At 37.0% G+C, this 7,533-nt stretch overlaps 1 long non-coding RNA gene across 1 annotated transcript; it reads right to left on the bottom strand.

Moving 5' to 3' along the window:
• Positions 1–5,628: 5,628 nt before the first annotated feature.
• LOC121886043 lies at positions 5,629–6,479 on the bottom strand. Its single transcript, XR_006092664.1, has 3 exons — positions 6,348–6,479; positions 6,163–6,223; positions 5,629–6,005 (listed from the first exon to the last, which is right to left on the bottom strand). It is a non-coding gene; the product is annotated as an uncharacterized LOC121886043 (long non-coding RNA).
• Positions 6,480–7,533: the final 1,054 nt, after the last annotated feature.

Here is a 7,533-nt window from a genome sequence, read left to right as displayed (position 1 = left end):
ATGTCACAACCTCACATACCTTCATCCAATCATATAATGTTGTTAAGACATGATATCAATGTTCTCTCTCCTATAGCACAGGGTTCAGTTACGGTATGTACAATAAGGAAGAACCTTGAATCATGAAACCTTCATGCCAAGTCATTGAAGTTTATTTACAAAGTACTACTCTTTCTTATCTACCTTTGTAAACCTCATACAAAGCTAATAGAGAAATAAAATAGATATAGAAGTGTCATATGTGGTATGTATGTGTATATATACACACTGTGATAGTGTGTGTGTGTGTGTGTGTGTGTGTATACAGTATGAACACACACATGCACATCTTAACATGCCGTTAAAGAGAGAAAAAAAAAAAAAGAATACAGTGCACATCTGAAATGCCTGCACAAGTGGGATAGAAGTGCCTATTATGAGCCATTATAGACAATTTGAAGTCATTATGAGCACTCCACACTGTAAATGGGTATCATTGTGTGAAATGCTGCGGCATCTTACAGACCTGTCCAACTGTCAGAAATAAGTAGAGAGAAGAAGAAGAGGCGAGGAGGCGAGTGGCAGAGAGCAGTGATGAAGGAGGAGGAGAGAGAGAGAGAGAGACGACGGCGAGGGCCGAGTTATAATGGTGGATGACAAAGAGAGAGAGAGAGAGAGAGAGAGAGAGAGAGAAATGTCCAAAAAGTTGAAAGAAAGAAAAGAGCGAGTGAGAGTTAAAAGCTCAAACTATCGTCAATAGTCGCCAAGGCTGCGTTATTGTCTAACTGATCGATCTGAGATAAGAGTCGGGCTCAGATCAGTCTCACTCACTCACTCAAGGCCAAACAGAAAAACAACTGCAGCAGCAGCACACACATGAGAAATAGACGCATCGTTTGTAAAGATTCCTCATGTTTCTGGAAGGATTTAATGTTTTCCGCGCGCAGACAAACACAAGAGGAATGATTACAGCAAGGAAACGGTTCACATGGACACCTGACTGATGTTTTAAGTGTCACAAACCGGTTCAATGAGTGTGACAAAGAGGGGAAGCAAGTCAGGTTCAGGTGCCAGTTATTTGTTTTATTTGAAACTAAAATAAGTATAAACAAAAGGTATGAGGTGGTGTGGAGAGTAACTGCATCAGTTGTGTATGTAGTGTGTGGATGAGTGAGATGTGTAAATGCTTCTGTTGAATGCAAAAGAAAAATATACCAAAACAAACCAAAACTGGGAGAGATGTGGATCCTAGGAGAGAGAGAGAGACAATGGATGAGAGTGGTATTTATAGCCTTGGTGGAGGCCGATCCAGGTGTCCCTGCGTTACACTAACGACCCTCCCTGACTGCCAGCTCCCGCATGAAGTGGCCAGGTAAACCACTACGGGCAGAAAAGGGAGGGGTCGTAACGTAAGACACACTTGAAAAACTGTGAACCTTTCCTTTAATGTCGATATTAATGAGTATTAATAATGACTCCTAATAAACTAGAATCATACTTTAAGGGGTAAGACCTCTAACATGCTCCACGCAGATGTCAACAGCCGGACCAGCCGGCACAAACACACGACCTTTGTGAACTCGTGACACCAGTAGTGAACAAACATGGTGTCTGTGGAGGGATGTGTAGTGAAAGAAAAGCACCAAGTTCACCAAGCGTGCGTGTAAACCATAAACTGTATAAAAATATGGATGTAGTTACCGTGACGTCACTCGTTGGTTTCTGAAGAGCGGCTTTGAAGCTCAAAGTGAGCCGCTCCAGCCGTCGCCATCTTGGCAGTGCGTGACGTTGCCTAACTCCCATCCAATCAAAAATGGGCAAAGAGGCGGGCCGAATGACTGAAACAAGCCACCTAGCGGCTGGCGGACCTTAAACTAAAACTTAAACGGGTGAGTTATAATAAAATTCACCCCCCGTACAGTTGTCATGAAAGAGGAAATTAGCTACAGAGACCAAAACCGTTTTTTGTACCAGGCTGTAAACATTAGGGGTGTGCCCGAATACAAATACATTATTTGGCAAAGCACAAATAGTGGGGTTTTTTATGAATATTTGTTTCATACAAATATTTCAAAAATTATTTGTTTTCAAGAAGAAAAATAGACCATGTCAAACACCAGAGTGCAGGTCGGTTACATCACTATCTCAGTGTCTCTCCTCCGCTCCGCTGTGACGTCTATCAGCAGGTCTCAGTGAGGGGAGTCACATCCACCTGCTACATGACGCACATTTCCTAATTTGGACATCAGTCCCGGAGTTGGGAGTGTTCCCCAGAGATAAAGCTGAACTACTGATACACGTTTCATGAACACTTATTGTAACACTTATATTTCCTAAAATTAAAAGCGTAATAAAAACAAAAACAGGATTTTTCTGTCTTTCTTTCTTTCCACTTTTATTTGAATACAAATACAAATAATTTTGCTGCCTCAACAAATACAAATACAAATACAAATACTGGGCTCTCTGCACATCCCTAGTGAACATGTTGTAAAGTTGGGCATTTTAACATGGGGGTCTATGGGGATTGACTTGCTAGTCTATTAGTCTGATAAAGAAGTTGATCTTTTACCCTTGAAGGAGCCCCGGCCTTCCTCTCACTTTTCTGTTGTTATGGACTAAACTGTAATTTAATTCCCCTTTTTAAAACAAAAAATGCTTTTTAATGATCATATTGTATATTGCAATATGTCAGATAAGCATTTATGTCAAATGTTTGTGTTCCTCTGTACAGTTCTTTCCGGTATGAAGAAGAGACGAACTCACATCTAAAACTGATAATTAACTTTTAGGCTTTTTAGAATAATTAATTATTTTTGAAGCAGACATCACTGAAAGAAGAAACATCTCCAGTATGAGAATTTTAGATGATAGTGAACTGAATATTTTTGGGTTTTTTTATACTAATCACAAAACCATCCAACAATAACCGCAACACAAAATTATTATTATTATTTCAACATGTGACAAATACAAAGAAATTTGCTTTGTGTTTGAAACATTCACCATATTGATGAAAGAACAGATTCCTTTTTATAAATTATACTTTTTAATTGGATTTATTAGAAATGTTTTCAAACACAGAAACAGGGAAAAAAAAAGGTCAATTCTCAGACTGAGACTTCCTGCAGTTTGCTTGAATTTATTTTATCTGTGAACATTGTCGCACTTATGAAAGTTATTGATTAAAACAGACAATGACGCTTCTTCTGAATGAGAATCAGTCTGTATTGATCTATTATTTGCTTCTGAAAAGTTTCAAATTGAATAAGATTCATCTTTGAATTAAAAACAATTTATGATTGATGCACCTAACAATGTAGTTCTTCTTTAAAACAGGATTTCTTGTGTGTGTGTGTGTGTGTGTGTGTGTGTGTGTGTGTGTGTGTCCTCAGGGATTTGGCCACTGGCCTACATCTGATGAATCTCTACATTGCAAACATAATATTTACCGTTAATGAGGCTGGGTTCCAGAAAAAGAGCATAAAGTTTTAATTTGTCTCGTCTCAGGGTCTGAAGAGATGCTTCAGTAATCACTTCAGCTCAGCCCGGTTTGGTTTTTTTTACATAAGAAGAATCCCAGAGAGCAGCAGAGGCAAACAACTTCCTGTTTAATGCTACTTATTATTATTATTATTATTATTATTGTTATTATTATATATACTCATGAATCATGTCGTCCTGAGCAGGCAGGTAAACACCACAGTTGAAAGAAGAAGTTGTGTAAAGTGAGTTTTAATTGGCTTAACCTTCACTATGTCCCTGAAAAAACAGAATAATTACAAAAACATCTCGTCTCCTGTGTGGCTGCTTCACAATAAAAGCCACCGTCCACTTAATAAGAACACAGAAGTTTAGGATTTCAATCCCACAAAGAGTTTAACTAGTCTATTATCATTCTCTTTTTAGACTATTTTAAATAATTCAGAACAAACTTTAATGAAACTCAACACACAACAAACTGGACTGAATGCAAATATAGAATTTAGTTAAACACAAAGATGGTTCCCACTAATGAGAAATAAACAGAATAACTTAAACCTGCATTCACTGATGTTTTGTCCACTAAACAAGCAGTGAACAAGACTCTGACGCATCATCAGCTTTGATATGTTGAACTTGTTAGCAAACAGTTGCTTATTTCCACATCCAGCAGTTACTTAGCAACATTATCATTCATGTGGAGTCGTGTTTCTGTCCACCTGGTGAATGTAAGTCCAATATTCACTCTCTTTTAGCTTCTGTTTTTGCTCTCTACCAACTGCTGAGGGAAATATCTGGCTCTTTAGCTGCTAAATGCTCCACTATGTTCACCAGCTAGTCTACAGCTAACTGTGTCTGTTAGCAGGTAGTGTACCGTGGCTTTTTACAGCTTTTTCTCTCTGAAAATGACGCTATGAGAGCGCTGAGAGTGAACCAAAACAGTAAAGTTTCAGCCGGACAGATAAACAATGAGCTGAAACTCACTATAAAGCTCTGTAAAGCCGAGAGGAGCTGCAGAGTCTCTGATAATTCTCTGTAGGTTCATCACTACGAGCCAAACACATTACACACTGACACATCAGACTGTCGAGGGATAGAAATAAACATTATAGTCGCGTTAAAATAACTACAAAAACACAAGCAGAGAGGCTGATATCAAATTACAAACAAATTACAAACTCGTGTGTGTGTGAAGTCAAGTTGAATCCAGAGAAAACTACTATATACAGAGCTAATAAACTGAGTGTAAATATATAATTGATAATTGCATTTTCCCCTCAGGATGAATAATAATAAATCTTTTCATGTAGCGCCTTCATGTGGTCAAAACTTTATTTGTTCAATACTTCAGTTTACGAGCAAATACCTGCAAAACTAATGACATCAGCCTCAGTTAAGTGATGATTAGCTAATGTTAGCATGAAAATATACAGATCATATGTAAACATGGTAAACATAATACTTGCTTAGCATTAATATGCTAGCATGCTCACTATTAGCATGTTAGCATTTAGCTCAGGTACAGCCTCAGAGCTGCTAGCATGGCTATAGACTCTTTGTTTGTTTGTTTGTTTGTTTGTTTGTTTTAGATCACTATTACATCACTATTCTTCTTGGAATCTGCATAAGAATGTATTTAAGTGACAAAACAAATCTCACAATTACATAATAACCAGGACAAAACATGACATACATGATATCATACAGTATAAACTCATTTGTAATAATAATAAACCTTTATTTAACTAATTAATCCAAAGTCTCTATTTAATAGATGCTGTTTTAATATTGTTTTCATATTGTAGTCTGGTTAATTATTACATAAAGATCTAAGGCTGCAACTAACAACTATTTTCACTATTGATGAAAACCTGCAGAATATTCTCTCAATTAATTGTTTAATTATTTGGTCTATAAAACGTCACAAAATAGTAAAAAAATGTCTGTTACAGTTTCCTGGAGTTAAACGCGACGTCTTCAAATATCTTCTTTTGTTTGACTCAGTTTATTATCATGTATCACCAAGAAAAGCATGAAATCATCACATTTGAGAGGCTGAAACTGAATTTTATGCATTTTTTGCATAAAAATGACTAAAACAATTTGATTATTAAAATAGCTGCAGATTCATTATCTGTCAGTCGACTAATAATTAATCCACTCATCGTCGCAGCTCAGTTTCAAACTCTCCTGATTAAATCAAATGTTTTGTTATATTTATAACAAATACATGTGAATAAAACCTTGTTTTGATCCAGAGACCTGTTTCAGTTTATTATGTTTTCATACACACAGACAGTGAGTAGGTGTGTTTCTGATGTTGTGGATGTGAACAGCTGTATCATCAGAAAAAAAACAAACATTGGATAAGAGACAAAAGGAAGTTTCTCTGCACGTTAGTGTGGCTCAGTTTCACCCAAATCTGTCATCATGCTCTTTGCCTCTATTACAAGTTGGTTGTTGACATCCTGTGTGTGTCGGCGTCCTGCCACGTCTGGAGATGTTCAGCTGAACTGACTGTAGCTCCTGTACAGTAAACACGTCTGTAAAAACGCAGAAATCAGATCAGAAAAAGTTGTTTCGATCCTTCAAAATGCCAATTAAAAACGAGAAAAATGTGCAAAATCCTTTTAACTGAGAATGTAGGTTTGGTTTCAACACTAGAAGGGATGTTTTACACTGTTTCCATGTTATACTCACACACACAGACTGTCATGTTTCTTATTATGATCTCAGACTTTTCTTCCACGGTTTTCTGGCACTAAGGGGACAAATTAAGAAGCTGGATTTCTACATGATGTAAACTAGTTGTGCACTGACAGTTGCAGGTTACACACAAGTGCTTTTGCTTTTGTTATTCAGCTTTAGTCTGAAAAACTACACACATGTATCACTGCAAGCACCATCATCTGTCTCATTGTGTTTTCTGCTGCGTCACTGTGCTGTTTTTTCCCTCCACGCCTGCCCTGCATCAGCTTCGTTAGCTCTGCTGTGTTCCCGGTGTTTTCCCCCAGCCAATCAGCTCCTTGCTAGTCCTCTGTCGAGTCACCTGTACTCTGTTCCCTCATCAGTTCTGTCTGTGTTTAAGTCTTGTTTTCAGTTCAGTCTTTGTTGCATCATTTGTTCAGTGTGTTTTGTTTTGCCTGCAAATCTGAATCTTTATTAGAAAGTTCAGTGGCTGCTGCTGCTCCTGTCTGTCACACACATACAGTATAGTCTGTAAAACATCAACATGTATAACTTTGCCAAAACAGAACTTTATCTATCTAGATTTGATCTAAGACTAAAATCAAAATTTAAATATGATTGATGACATGCATAATCTATCTAGACTGCATGTTGTGCTACGAACAGTGTATTCTTAATACAAAAGTGCTTTAATAATCAATTGATTGTTCAATGTATAAAATGCTGATCATTATTCCCTGAAGCTCAAGTGAACTTATGGCTTGTTTTGTCTGAAGATGTTAAGTTTACTATGATGGAAAACTAGCAAATATTCAATAAAATATTCAATTCAAACAAGTGAATATTTGCAAGATAATAGTTGGTTGCAGCCTTAGAGTATTAATAATATCATCTGTCCTTCAGTTTTCTGTCTGCAGTTTGATAAAATACAAGAAAACATGATGCTATTATTAGTCTTTGGAGCCGTTTCTAATCAAACTAACGAGACCAAACTCTTCATAATGAAGGAACATGTCACTCAGTGCAGCGGTGTGACTCACTGATGCATTTTTAATAGTTTGTGGACAACAACAGAGGTCTACGGCACAGAGGAATAAGATATAATAGGATTCTTGAAAAAGAGGAAGTGAAGTCATAATGGAAAGAGCTACCGCTTTTTATTTCCTATCAATCTTTGCATCCAACGCCAAAGGGAAAAACTCTGATGTGATGTGATGGAACAAGAAAAACAGAAAAACATCAACATTAAACACAGTGTACAATGCAATCATCACAGTCCCAGAAGGAAGGAGGTACAGAATTACATCACAGTATAATCACAGGAAAGACAATGTTAAGAAAAAAAGACTGAGAATCAAGTCAAGATATTTAAGAAAAATGTAA

The sequence above is a fragment of the Thunnus maccoyii genome, chromosome 19, assembly GCF_910596095.1.
Source record: "Thunnus maccoyii chromosome 19, fThuMac1.1, whole genome shotgun sequence".
NCBI lineage: Eukaryota > Metazoa > Chordata > Actinopteri > Scombriformes > Scombridae > Thunnus > Thunnus maccoyii.
The sequence above is the reverse complement of the archived record's forward strand: the minus strand, read 5'-3'. Positions and strand labels throughout refer to the sequence as shown.